Genomic DNA, 14,475 nt, shown 5'->3' with positions numbered 1-14,475 from the left:
TATGATCTTGTTTCGAAAACATTTCACCTGTTTTGTGGGATTCCATCACAACTATTTACAGACAAATCACAAACAAGAAGCTCGAGCACTCAGGATGTTTCAGACAGCACACAGCAGCAATGTCTTGAGAAACCGTGAACAAAGGTTGTTTTCCTTTACTTATCCACTCAAAGAAATGGAAAGGGGTATTCTTCAAAGTTCTCTCTCATTTGCACTACAATGAAATCAAAATTACAAATATAAACTTTAGCATCTGAAGTACAATGCTGTTTAATCGTCTGCCATGTTTAAGAATTTGTTTACTTTTCTAATTAGTATGTACCTACAGGAAGGGCTTGCTGCAGTAAACAACGAGGCTGCTGCATCTCTTCTGCACAACACTAGGAAAATCCTGCCACACATCAAAAAATGAGTTGCTGACTTTGCCAGAGGATTTGGCTTGGTGCCTGAAGCTTTACAGTTCAATGAAGAGATGCCTGAGAGAGGGCTGGCATGAAATGGAGATGAAGTCGGGGGCTGAAGATCTGAAGAAGACGCAGTTCTGGTGTTAGTTTTAAGGTGAAATTAGAAAACACAAACAAATTTTAATTCTTAATTGACTTGCATTTGTACCTTCATATAATTGCACAGGCTGCAAGAAGAATCACACATTAGTTAGAGCCAAAATTAGGCATCCAGATTAGACGGTCTCAGTTTCACTTACATAAACTAAATAATTCATCCAAGACTGGCTCTTTGCATTCACCAAGGTAACAGCAACACATGCCAACAGCATCCCTCATGCTTTGAATGACGATTATGCAACAGCAGCTCAGCTCAGGAACGGCAAGAATAATGGTGGCTCTCTTTCCTGACCATGTGAAAGTTTAGTCAAACCTTCAAAACTAGAGCCAAAGTGTGTGAGTCAAAGGAGAGCGTTTCTCTGCCAAACTACACTTTCATTAAGCAACAATTTGTTGTGCAGGTGTTATTAGTGGGCAGCCGTTTCAGCCCTCTGAATGTGGGTAAGGCGCCACTCTGCGGGCATCCTGGTTCTGGGGACCTCATGATGACAGATTGGGGGTGAACCGTTGGACTCTGTGCATGTAGAAGACCTGAACCATTGGTAGATCCTGTTGGGTGGCTGACAAGTGATTTCTAAAAGCCTGGAGAGGGTCGCGACACCAAGGGGTTTACCCAGAGAGTATTGTATCAGAGGGGGCAAGGATTGGCCGGGACTCACCAGCAGTGACATTACTAAAGGTTTAGCTCTATGGATAACGTACAAAACTGTATACTCATAGACAGCAACCATTCAGAGATTTGCCAGTGGGCATTTGCAACGTACAGTCCACTGGAGATGCAATCACACACGCAGCATACTAAACCAGACTCATGCTTTGTTCAGGACGAGACATCAGATGTTGTGAACGCCTTCTTCTAAATGTCCCCCTTTCAGACTCTCAGGCACAGTTGTGACTCAGAGGGAAAAAAGAAGTTTCTAAAATGCTTCAGTGGACTTCAATGTGAATGTCCATCTGACACATTTTTGTCATGTTGTCTGAATGGGACGCATTCGAGACTCATTGTACGAGCGAGCGAGCAGAGTGACAAAGATGTAAAAAGAGCTAACAGGCGGTGCTGGCAGGCCTGCATTATGGCTGTCACTTTGTTAAAGCAGGACACCAAGTGGCCCCCGTGGTCATCGCAACGCAGGCGCCAGGAGCCCCTCGACCCACATCTCCTGTAAAGCTGCAGCCGGTGGGAAAACGTAGAAGGAAGGCTGCAGGAGTCTGGAGCGCTACAGTTAGCTACTCATAGAAACATTCATATAACCCTAACACAACAAAAATAAACATTGTGGTCAAACTTATTGACCACAATGTTTCTAGAGATTTAAACTCAACTTCCAATCAAGCCCATCTTGCTGATTCTTGCTCTCCAGGGACAGACTTGCCTCGTTTATTTGTTGTTCTGGATTCTGTCTTTTCCTCTATCTCTTTTAGCCTCTTTTAACTGCTCACACGCACACGCTGCAGCTTACATAAGCATGTTTATGTGTGATTGTCAGCAGTCACACATAAACAGATTGAAACTGATTAGACTATCCTTTAAGGAGGGTGCAGATTGCAGAGTAGAATAAAAGCTAAACTTGCGCCACAATCCTTGACTCACTTGATGTCATCCATAAGGTAAATGTGGCCCCTGGCTGGACGGTGAATGTAGCTCTTTATCAGATCCATTTATATGACATATGACATTTTTGGCATTAAAGCCTGCTTTTATATATAACCAAATCTCATTATTTTTCAAGCTAATTCACACTCGGGGGTTCTGGTCGGGTCCTAAAACTGATTAACGGACCTGGTGGAGCAGAGAGACAAAAATGAATGAACTCCAACACAGTTGACCAGCTCTTTCCATTTTCAGATCAGGCACAGAACCACGATGAGATGATGACAATTTATGTCTAACCTCAGGTAAAGAGACCTTTTATGAAATAAGTCCTGAAACCTTAAAGATCTGGAGGCCAAAATACCAGTGCAGCAACCCTTCCCATCAATTATAAAAAGGTTTTTATAGAGAATTTTATGTCAATATATGATTCTATTCAACGTGCCAAGTAAGGTAGAAAGCACTTTGTTGAACTTTTCAAAATCTTTCTTTGTTTAAAAAAAAAAAAAAAAACTTCTAAAGCCTTGTATTTTATCCTTCTACTTCTACTTTTTGTCGGTCTGTTGAACAAAATCACAAGTGAATACATTGACATATGTGGAATAGCTGAGATGTGAAAAATTTTGCAAGTGAAATACTGCAAAGAGTGCTACTGAGTTCACTTTGACCAGCTGGAGGTCCCTTTATTATCCCAATATTTTAAACTTTCTTCCTCTGGAAATATTTCCATTAAACTGAATAATCTTGAAAGCTCAACTTCATACTTATGGATTCATTACACGTAAGTAAATCTCAAATTGCAAAAGTCCTGGAGTCCTAAATGATTAACGCAATTTGACATCAGTAAAGCAACATGTCTGTCCCGCAAAAGCCTGTTGAGAGGAAGTGAACATGCAAATCAGTTTGTAAATACATACATCAGGAGCTGCTCCATCTGCTCCATCTGGGGGATTTTTCATTTCTCTATTTAACTCAGAAAACTTTGATGTTGGAGGCCTGAATGATACATGACTCAAGACACAATGTTTCTTCAATGGGTTTATTGTAGGGAGACCGTGTGAGTTATGGTGCTTTGAGAAGAGCACATCAGTCAGTGGATCATGCAGAGATGTAAATGCTGTGTGGCAAGAATCACTTTGTTTCCTGCAGTTTCATAAAACAGGCATGGAGGTTTCAGATGTTTGAAGAAAAAAAAAATCAAATTTGACAAAGAATGGGGAAAGAAGAATCTTGTGCACCCCCTCTGATTTTGGTGCTTCACTGAATAAAGCAACTTAAAGGAACATCAAACCAATGTGGTCCAGGGGAAACCTTAATATTAACCCATAAATAAGTCATGCTCCTAAAGATGGACCTGCTGGTGTGTTTTGGATCGTCCTGCTGCATAACTAAAGTTCATTTCATTGCAAAATCACAATCCTGAATCAGGATTTTTATGGTTGCACTTTAACACTTTATTTAACACTACACCTAATGCATAAATTAGCACATCAATCGCATTATTTGCATACAAAAAGTTTCTAACCATTAGTTAAATATTTATTGAGTCTGTTCACTACTAGCATGTAGCATTTTTTCCAAGTCTTGCACAGCTGCTCTTCTTATGTGACAGCTGATCATAAGAAGAAAAGAGTTGCAACTTGGAGCAAAAAGAATTTACGGTAAAGTGAAGAAAATGCTTGTGTGTAAAGCCAAGAGGTAACTGTGTGGTTAGCATTTTATTGTTACACCATGCAGCTGCTCTGTTTGCACTGATGAAAATTCCCTCACCTCCTGAATATTTAAATTTAGGCTCCAAGTGAAAGCAACCTGACCTACATCATGCACAAGCTGCATGATGTCTTGGGGTGATAAAAAAAAAAAAGTATCAAAATGTGATACCGAGTTACCTTTGAATATGTATTAAAAATGTATAAACTTTTACATGTAATTTACAAAAAACACACATAAAAGAATACATATTTTATTGTTGTACTGAAGTAGGCTGTTTGATAATGGGTGTGCTTATTTGTAGGTTATATTTGTGTTTGTGGGGCTCTGACAGCGACAGATGTGTGGCTGAAAAGTCACACTAAAACGCTGTAAGGACACTTTTCAATCTCACAGAAAGCCTCAACACTACCTAATAATTATTTTCTCTTAATAGTAAGGTCTGTGTCTTCACGTTGCTTTTTGTACACCATTGTATTTGCAGCAAGCATTTCAAATACTATAGAAATCCTACACCAAAGCATGTTTTCATGGAGAAAATTGCTTTTCCAAAGACCCTTGTTTCAGAGAGAGTGGAGGTAATTCTGCTCGAAGTTACTTTGGTGACCTATGCAAGCACACCTGAAAACAGGGTAGTGTACCAGCAACAACCAGTACTTTAAATTTGACATGTCGAATTGCCCTCTCTGAATAATTTCAGCCATCTTTGTTTTCGCCATTTAGAGCATTTTTCTTTGCACCAGAGCAATTCTAGGTACATGTTTTCCTTCTAATACTGTCGTTTATCTATTAAATAAAGAATCTCAGGTTTAAAAATACCAGAATATTCTTTTTTATGAAGTTATCTTTTCATCTTCTTGCTTCAGATTTGACAGAACATAAATTATCAAGACTCAGAACTCTGTTTTCCCTTAAGAGAAGTTTTAAAAATAGAGCAAATGCTGTGTTTTTCAAAGGAGGTGTTAATCCTTTCATGTAAGGAGCATGATGACAACACTAAAGACCAAGATTAATTTGAACAACTATTAAAAAGTTCTGGTAAAGCCTACCGGTAGAACAGGAACAGACACAAGATTTACAGGAAAGAGTCTTTTTTTTTATTCGCCTCCCTGTAGGGACCTGACAGGGGAAAAGCAATTCCTACACTCTCCTTCTTTAATCATATCTCACAAAACTATTACCTCCAGAGAGCAGCAGAGTGAGCAGCAGAATAGCAGCTCTAGATAAGTGACAGACAAAGTGCTGAGGGGAGAAGGATGAAGGAAGACGACTAAAAGGAAGGTCATCTTATCAACATTTTAAAAATAATAACGCTGCCATGATGAAAGCTTCTCAGAAAAGGCGCCTGCAGAAGCTGCATGAGTCTTATTAGTTTGCTTTTTGTTCGGGGACAAAATAGGCAGTCATGCATAATGACTGAAATTCATGTTTTTTGCTTTCACAGAAACATGTTTTGTCAACAAGTTCCAAGAATATGGAGGAAAATCCAGTCAGAGACCATGTAAACTACGGTCTGTTTTGTTCCACCTCAAAAAAATAAAACCGAGAACCAAAAGCAAGGTGAACCCGGCTGAATCAGGCATTCAGTGCATGAACACAGATCCACAGCTCATCTTTGTGTTCTGAACGCCAGCATGGTGACTAATCACTCTCAAAGCAGCTAATGACTCATGCAGGGTTCAGATCGAGGGAGAACTCTGACAAGATGCCAGTCCTCCCAGCTTAAGATTAAACATGAGTGGTTGTTCGACGGGCTGCAGGCAGGCCAGCGTAAACTCTGGTTTAATGTATGAGCAGTGAAACCAGGAGAAGGAGGCAATTTTGTGTCATCTTGAAGATTATTTGGCTGAAAGAGTCAAGAAGAGATAACGGGGAAAATTTCTTGCCTGCTGAGTAAAAGATGTAATTTCAACACAGCCTTGATTTACTTTGATTTCTACAAAGAAGCAAAGCAAAAACCTTTTGTCATGTTACAGCTGCAAACTTTAATGCTTTTCACTGGAATTTGATGTGTCATACTGTGTCTGTATTCAGGCTTATTGAGTCTATCTTGTGGAACCACTTTTCCTTGAAGTTGCAAATATTAGGTTTTTTTTGTCTCAACCAGTCAGATCAAAAATCCCAGCTTCCTCTGGACATTTTAGTTTGGAAGGAGCTGCATCATATGAAAAGTATCTTCATCTCTGTCCAAAGATTTATTGGTTCAGTGATAGTTCCAGCTGCTTTTAATCACTCTTTTGGTTAAAGGTCTACAAGATAGTTTTATTAGGAGTAACATTGAAATATGATTTTGCTTTTACAATTTGCAAAGTTGTTTGTGTAAATGAGAACAAATTCTCTGTGAGCTTACCTGGTTAAATAAAGTTAGTTAGTTGTCTTTGCGCAACAGCTCAAGCTCAGTCGAGAACGAGAACGTCTCTCAACATCCACTTTCAAGACTTCCTACCGGTTCTCAGTTAGATTTATGTCTGGACTTTGACTAGGCAATTCTAACACATTAATTGGTGTTTTCTCAAACCATTGGATTCTGGATTTGGCTGTGTATTTAGTAATGATCCTGTAGAAAGGTGAACTTTTTTCCTCAGTCTCAACTGGTCACAGCCTTGAAAGGGTTTTCCTGAATGTTGCTCCATCTACTCTCTGATCGGCTTCCACACATCATGATGCAGCCTCCACCATGTTCTAAGCTAAGATGCACAACACAACGACATAGATTCTGCAAAAACACAAGCAAGGACCAACAAAGCACCAGTCACTGATCAAAAAAACAAACAAAAAACAAACAGTTGTTTTTAAGCAAATTTTTAACCTGCCTATAAAATTTTAGGAGAGATTATCCTCATTTGTGAGTAATCATCAGAGTAACTCGACTGTTGTTCGCTAAATGTTCAGCTGGAAAACATGCAGGAGTAAAATATGTTTAATATATGTACGACAACACCTGAGTTAAACCACCAATCCTCACATTAGCCATCTGTTTGGGTCCATGTTGCATAGCTGCTAAACTGATTTGGAGCAGACTTGCAACAGATGACATCCAACACCTTCACTTTCTTCCTCCATCTCTTCATTTTTCACCCACTGCCTGATACCGGCCATTTGAGTGCAAGTTTGACTATTAAAGACTCTTCTTATGGTCGTTAGAGGGAGGGGAAAAAAATCAATCTAAATACATTTGGTTAGGAAACGTGGGTGTCACATTATTTAAATGTGTGCCTGTAAATGTGTGAGAAAGGAAAATTGTCACACAAGTTCCAAAGAAAATGGAAAGCGGTGGGCGCGATGGAGCCGTCTCCCTGGAATTAAGCAGAGCTTGTTTCTGTAACGCATAAATCCAAGAAACTTCAAACAATTTGTAACTGAAGACATTTTATAAATAGGACAAAAATATGTCAAAACATGGAAGGGATGAAAAAATCATTAAACTCTGATATCTAAATATCAATATAGATATATATAAACTGCGATATTGTCTTTAGAGTCAGGAATATTTAAGTGGGGTTTTTTAAGTGTTCCTGTCGATATAGGACCCTGTCTACTGTCTCCAATGAAAAATGACATTTTCTGGATTCAACAAATCCAGTGAAAGGACTTCTAATTAGCCTGTCTGCACAATGACAGGCATTCAGAACGGCAGCCAGTGGATTTGTTGGTCTAATATGATTGTTTAAAGAAAATCAATCTTGTACCTTTTTAAGAAGGTGGCAATATCAGACTGAAGATGACAATAGAGAATTGGGCTTTGTCTCAGAAAATAATTTAACAGAAAAATCCAACAAGGGAATGGGTCTGCAAATAAGCTGCAAGCTGGAAGGCATATTTGTAGGCCATGTGTTGTCCACTTGAATGAATGAATGAATGAATGAATGAATGAATGAATGAATGAATAAAAAGCTCAATTATGATTATTTATGGCTGATGTTGAAATTATTAACTTTAACCTCAAACAAAATTCATATAAAATATATTTTTTTCTAACTTCTTTGTGATTGTTTTCAAATAATCTAATTATTTGGTTAAAATTTCAATTGATTAAATGAAAACTAGTGTATCACATCCCACAGAGGGACTGGAAACTGCAGGAACAATTACTGTTCTTTCACTGTAAAAAAAAAGAGAGAGAGAGAGAGAGAGAAATCCGAGATTAGAGATCGTCTTGCATGTCATTGGAGATTCACAAGACTTTCCACTTTTCTCGATCAATAATATGTCTGTTCATGTCCTTGTTTATATCATCGTTTAGCACCAAAACTGCATCTGAATAATTGTACACCGCCACAGATCATTAATCATAGAGATTTATTTTCACTCAATGCTGCAGCTGGAGAAACCTCAGTGTGAATACATGAACTAGTGCATTTACAAAGTTTGTTTTTAAATACATTTTTGCTATTTTTGTTCTGATTTAATCACAGAAAATGTGTTTCATGTAGCTAATACAGCTAGGGGGGTCAAAGGTTAGAGTCCTGAGGAGACAATGTCAATGAGGGCTCAGGTGCAAGAAGCGCAGCTGACACTGAATACATTAACTCTGGGGGTTTACACCATCTATTGCTCTGCATCAAAAGAGATGTCCAAAGGGAGCTCACATTTCTGCCCCAAAGAAAACAGCGCATCAATAAAATAAAACAGAACGATGGAGACAAATGTGGACAGGACGGTGGGACATCGTCCAAGAGCTCCACATCCTTAATGACGGTCTAACTCTGCCAGAATACAAATGACGAATGCAAAGAAAAAGAAAACTCTGCCCTTCAAGTGTTTATCTCCAGAAGCTGGAGCATCTGCTCCTCCATACATCAGCACCCAACAATAACAGCTAAAACCTGCTGAAAGGAGTTGCTTCAAATCGGATGACATTAAAAAAACATAGAGGCAGTGGCGGCTGCTGAGCGTGCAGAAGGTGAGTCATTTTCCTAATCCCCGTGTTGCAGAGGCTGATTTGATGCAGCCTAGAGGAACTCTTTTCTTATCCAACTGTGAAGCCAAACATTTTTCTTCTCCCAGACCTTCAAGGAGAGCCGCAGCCAGGTCCAAAGACAAAAGGGGGGAATTTGGTCTTTGTGTGTTCAGATGTGGCCTCATCTATGCTTCTAATGATTGGCCTGGTGGCCCGCTCTGGCCCCTCCCCGTCTTAAGACTGAAGTTGACTGATGGATCGGTGCGTCCAATCCCCGGTGGGTTTTGGCGTGAGGGCACTCAGTCTGAGCGAGGGACTCACTCCTCCGCATGAGAGAGAGGCAGAGTGTGAGACTAAGTCTCCATCCGGCAGCTAGAACACACCAACTAATCACTTATTCCCCTGTTTCACAATGTTTGGCAGCTTGATTACAGAAATGTAATATTTGGGAGCTGTCCAGTGCTGAACCGGGGATCCTTTTGGCTCCACTGTCGGGAAAGGTATTGCCAGTTTAAAGCATATTTCAGTGAGCAAAGCACAAACTAAAAGCAGATGATAAAATCCCCGCATCAGTTCGGTCTGGTTCTCAGTCGGCTCTACAGTGAAAACAGTAAATCAGTGCACCAGATGAAATTAATTCCCCTTCAAGGTGGCATGCTTATATTGCATTGAGCATGCGGTTTGCTCAGAGGTGAAGCTTATTTTGATCAGAAGTTGGCCACTATAAGTGAGAGCTGGTGCTCATTTGCATTTATATAGCCTCATTCTATTAGCTATTACCACTGTATTAGGGCAGGAATTGAAGCTATAGTCACATAAGTGACATATTAGTGTGAGCACCTCCTTACCAGAGAGAATATCAAACTATAGCTGAGTATTACTTTTGGCTTGTAGAGAAAATACAACCTCAACAAAGTTCTTAATGTCGACAGCTGAATAATCTATTCATTTATGATCTACTTTGTAAAACTTTCTAGTTTTTTAATAAACTAAAAAGACTACTTTTATCTCCTTTGGTTATTTTTTTTTTACTTGGAAAAGAATGAATTATTTGAAATACTGAGTCAGCTCAAATTATTCTCCAGTTTACATTAGATGATCTCTACACTCAGTTGTTTGCAGCAGTGTCTTCAGAAAGTTTTTCAGTCAAACGGGAGCCACTATTAATCTTGGACAATCTCAGGATAACATGACATCAGTTCTACTGCTTACATGCTGTTGTCATGTGTCAGCTGGAGACAGGCAGCTGACACTGCTGTCTTTTAGAAATTCATACAGTAAGAGTAAACAAATGAGTACATGTACAGCTTATTCAGACATCTGCTATCCTGTCTTAGTTATATTTATTAAAAAAAAAACAAATACCTCCACCTATTGTGGATTCAGGATTCACCTGTTAGCAGATTTTTCTGCGGAAATTATTCTACAAAACCAATCTGTTCATAGATTTGTTTTTTTATAGAGCATATCTAAAATATTCAAAGGTAATGTAGCTTGGGAAGCTAAATTATGTAGGTGCAATGCTGCTTGACATGTTAATGGCTGGTTTTTACAGAGCAGCCAATCTAGGAGCTGCGTTTATTTTCCTGATTGGCTGGAGATGAGGAAGACCATATGACACTGTGCGTATTCATGCATATTAAGATGTATTTGTTGTTTGAACTGTTACAATAAGTAGTTACAATTGTTTTTAGAGGGATCCTTATTGGATTTTAGCTATTTGTGAGCAGATCTGGTCCATAGAGCCCATGAATAGCAAGGGTCCACTATAGTATGCCTCTTTGGCCTACTGGGCAAATTTATAATTGTGGTTTTCACCCCCACCTTGGTACATTTGCATATAAAATAGCAAAAATGCTTTTTCTCTCTGTTTATACTCTATGCAGCTTCCCCTTGTCAGCTCATCTTTGACCCTCATATCCCGTGTTTCAGTCACAATCCTAACTCTGTCTTCCAGTGATTTTGACGCAGCTTGTGTTTTGGACCTACTGTTTTTTGGATAACTCTGCTTGGATTGGATTTTTGTGAACTGACCTTGGACTGAATTAAAGGATTACTGATAATATGCCACTGTGTTGAGTTTTGAACAAACCTGAGTCCTCCATTGCTCTGCCTTACCACACCCACTTACAAAGATGTAACAAAGACTTTAAACTTGACTTAGAGGTATGCTTTGCTTCAATGCTGCACAGCTCAAAGTTATTTCCTCTGGTTTGCCATAGTGTATAAAATGATTGGTTGTCATAGTATCGCTCCGGCGCGCAGGTCATTAACCAGACCAGTAAGTAAATCACCGCTGTGAAAGAGATGCACACATGTTCCTGCAAAAAAGGTGTTTGATTTATTAGCCTGCAATGTTTCCAGTTCATTGGACAACAATAGTTCATAACAATCTGTTTCTGAACACTTTCAAAAATGACTTTAGGTTATTTCAACATTTTCAAAACCAAGCAAATTTAACATATTTATGAGATCTGTCTCTCTTGCTCTAGGGGCCATCATAAAGACACACATCAGAACACAGCACTTTCTTTTGCATTTACTTATAAAGTAAATGATTGACTCAATACGCCATACTTTATTCCTTGTTTTGTAATTTTATCAGCTACCTCAAATAATTTCTTGTTCAGACTTAACAAGGTTTTTAATTGCATGGTTTCTAAACAATCTTTGAAATCCTTTAATTCAAACTAAGAAAGAATCTAAAATTGTCCACCAGGGTAAACAAACGTCAACAATGGATTACAAATATTGCAGGTTCTTAGTGACAAAAGCCAATCCCCTTTAATTTCATTCAGAAAATCAATATTAGATGGTGTTATAAGTTATCTTTGAACATGAAAGTATGTTCATATATTCCCTTTTAATTTGCAAAATACATCACAATCAGCCTTTTTAAAAGCTGAGTTGAATATTCCAAAAAGATAAAGATGTTGAATGTTTTATGTGCTCAATTAGTAGAAAGATTTGAATTTCTAACCTGCAGCAATTATGAGTTTAGCAGAAAATGCATAAATGCATAATTTCAGGGAGCATCTCTCCCCTTTCTAGAGGAAAAAAATTAATATGTTTGATTTCAAAACCAATCAGCAAATTGGACAGCAAATGAAAGTAAAATTCTTTCCGTCTGCTTGAAAAATGATAAAAAGTAGACATTTCAGTTCCTTGTGATAAATAATTAACTAACAGGTCTGCAGTGTCTCAAAGGACTTGACGAACCTCTTCCACGTTCCACTCACTGCTCCAAACTGACTCCAGGCGGTGCAGAGTCAGACATGATGCAGTAAACCGAGGGTGAAAAGATGCAAAGTGAGCAGCAACATGACGCACGGCTGGAATAAGCAGGCACTCTATTGTAGAATCGGAGCTTTCTTTTTCCTTCTTAACTGTGCTGCTCCCATGCACTCATCTGCAAAGTTAGTTTATCACACATGCACACTGCTGCACCCGAGCCAGGTTCCATCAAAGCGAATTCTCTAATTGCTATACGCTCTCATTAACACACATGGACAGGAAGGAGATGCATTTTGGCCCTTCCTTGCCTTATGCCTGGATGTGGCCTCATCCCGGAGGCTCCACCTCCCCGTCAATGTGTCAACCTTTCACATGCATACATATCGCCTGAGCTCCAGCTCCTCTCCAATGTACCACTTCCTTGTTAACCTTGTCTCGCTTTGTGTCGCTGACACACCGCCAACGGTGGGCGTGCTAACAGGGGCAGGAGGAGGAAGACAACACTTGGACTTCTCCAGACTGAAGTGGTAAATGGAAACAGAATTGGCTTTTATTGGCCGACAGGAGGTCTATCATATTCACAGACAATACAGCTCATTTGTCAAGGTGACCTGATGTGTCCTTCTCCTCCGCCGGTGATTTGTACATGCCGGGGTTTGTTTACAGAGGGGCTCTTGTCAATGAGGAGGGATGAATGTCCTCTCTGCACCACAGAATCAGTCCTTTTTCTCCCTGTCGTTTGCTCGCTTTATGTGGCGTCCCTGCATTTCACGATTATCCAGCACTAATAAAAAGTTGGTTTGAGGAGACATGAGATAGTTTATAATCATCCAGAGTGGTTTTAGCTCTGAGGGTGGCTCGATGGGACATCTGATGTTCCTCTGCAACATGTTGTCTGTTGATTTAAACTACTACAGAGTCAGAAAACTCAGGGGCACAAAAAAGAGGGGTTCAGGAGTGCCTAGTGCCCCTCCTTACATAATTGATGTCCCCATTCCCTGGATAGACAGCACTTTATGAAAATATGTATTTTTAGGAACATAAGTTCAACAGGAAAACCAAAGAGTTGATATAAGTTCTAACATGTCTTTAGGCATTTAAAGATGACATTCTTTTGTCCTTTTTTGAAAAATTAAAATCTTCCTGTTCTCTAGAAGAACATTTATTTTAAAGAAAACTTGCTTACTTCCTTCTCCAGTAAATTTTATATCTAAATTCATGGATTTAAGTCGTTTATAGAGTTCAAATAGGCTACTGCAAGAGCAAGATTTAATTTTGGAGTATCAGAGTAAAATTGACTTTTTGGATCTTTAACTAAATGTAAACTGTGCATACTCTTTCTTTGTTTTCTTTCATTTCAATTTATATCTGGGTTCATGTTGCCATCTCATGCACACAAACCGTAATCTATCAATGAGGAGGGGCTGAGGGTGCAGCTTCAATCCCCAAGAGCCTGTGTGCTTCAGAGGTTAAAAACAGAGTCCTGCACAACCTGACGACATGCTGAGGAAGTAATTCAGTCATTTAAACCAGGTGCTGCAGCATGAAGATATCTAAAACATTGGCATAAATACTTTATTAAACAGTTTTACCCTCTAGTAATTCATTAAAATCAGTCTGGCCGATCAAATTTGAACTTTTTGTTGGAAATCCGATTGGTTGCCCCTTGGCAGTTTTCGCCTGAATTGCGCCTTGAGCAAGTCTCTCCTTCTGCCACCTTCCAAGCTACTGAAACTGAGAAATTGAAATTGATATTCTGCTACTCAAGATGTCAGCTCCCTGCTGACGGTACATGCCTAAAAGCAACAGAAAACCTGTTCAGTGCACAACTGACAGACCGATCATACATATTTTTTTATTTATTTTTTTTAAATCTGGTGCTTATGTATTCCTATCTTTTCCCTTACAAATGCTGCCATGTACAACTGCCCAAAATAGCCAACTTTCAAACCAAACTTCAACATCATTAGTGACCACCACCCTCTGGCCACTCCTTATGTATATAAAAATGATAATAATAATAATTACTTTCTGGTGTCGCCCTGAGAGGAACACCTGTTCAAGTGTTCAGATCTGCTTTTATAGCACAAACCAGAAGAAATCACCACTTTTGATCCCCCCTGTCATTAAAGAAGAGCTGCTGGTGGCTCACTGTTCTCTTGAGAGAGAGCAGAGTGAGGACGCGCTAACAAGGTAACTTGCTGGGTCGATGATTAATGCATGGAGCTACATAGGTCATAAATACAGTCCAATATTAAAAGCTTCGAGTTCTGAATAATTGAAGACATCCCGAACTGTGTGATTTGTGGGCGCGTGGAAAGCTCGCGCGGTGATTGCGCGATGTTGATTGTTGGGGGGGAAAAATACTTCTTTTATTAATTCGTTGAAATTTGTAGTTTTTGTTTCAACTCAACTGGCTCCAGAAGAGTGTCGTCCCCCCCCCCCCCAACACAAACACACACACATAACTATCTAAG

The 14,475-nt window shown here is 39.3% G+C and overlaps 1 protein-coding gene across 1 annotated transcript in view; it reads right to left on the bottom strand.

Moving 5' to 3' along the window:
- LOC129362031 (neurocan core protein-like) overlaps nucleotides 1–14,475 on the bottom strand; it is a 47,253-nt gene that overhangs the window by 32,226 nt on the left and 552 nt on the right. The window lies entirely within an intron of this gene.

This window comes from Poeciliopsis prolifica, unplaced genomic scaffold, assembly GCF_027474105.1.
Source record: "Poeciliopsis prolifica strain line A6 unplaced genomic scaffold, Auburn_PproV2 SCAFFOLD008, whole genome shotgun sequence".
Lineage (NCBI taxonomy): Eukaryota > Metazoa > Chordata > Actinopteri > Cyprinodontiformes > Poeciliidae > Poeciliopsis > Poeciliopsis prolifica.
This window is presented reverse-complemented; position numbering and strand designations above follow the sequence as displayed.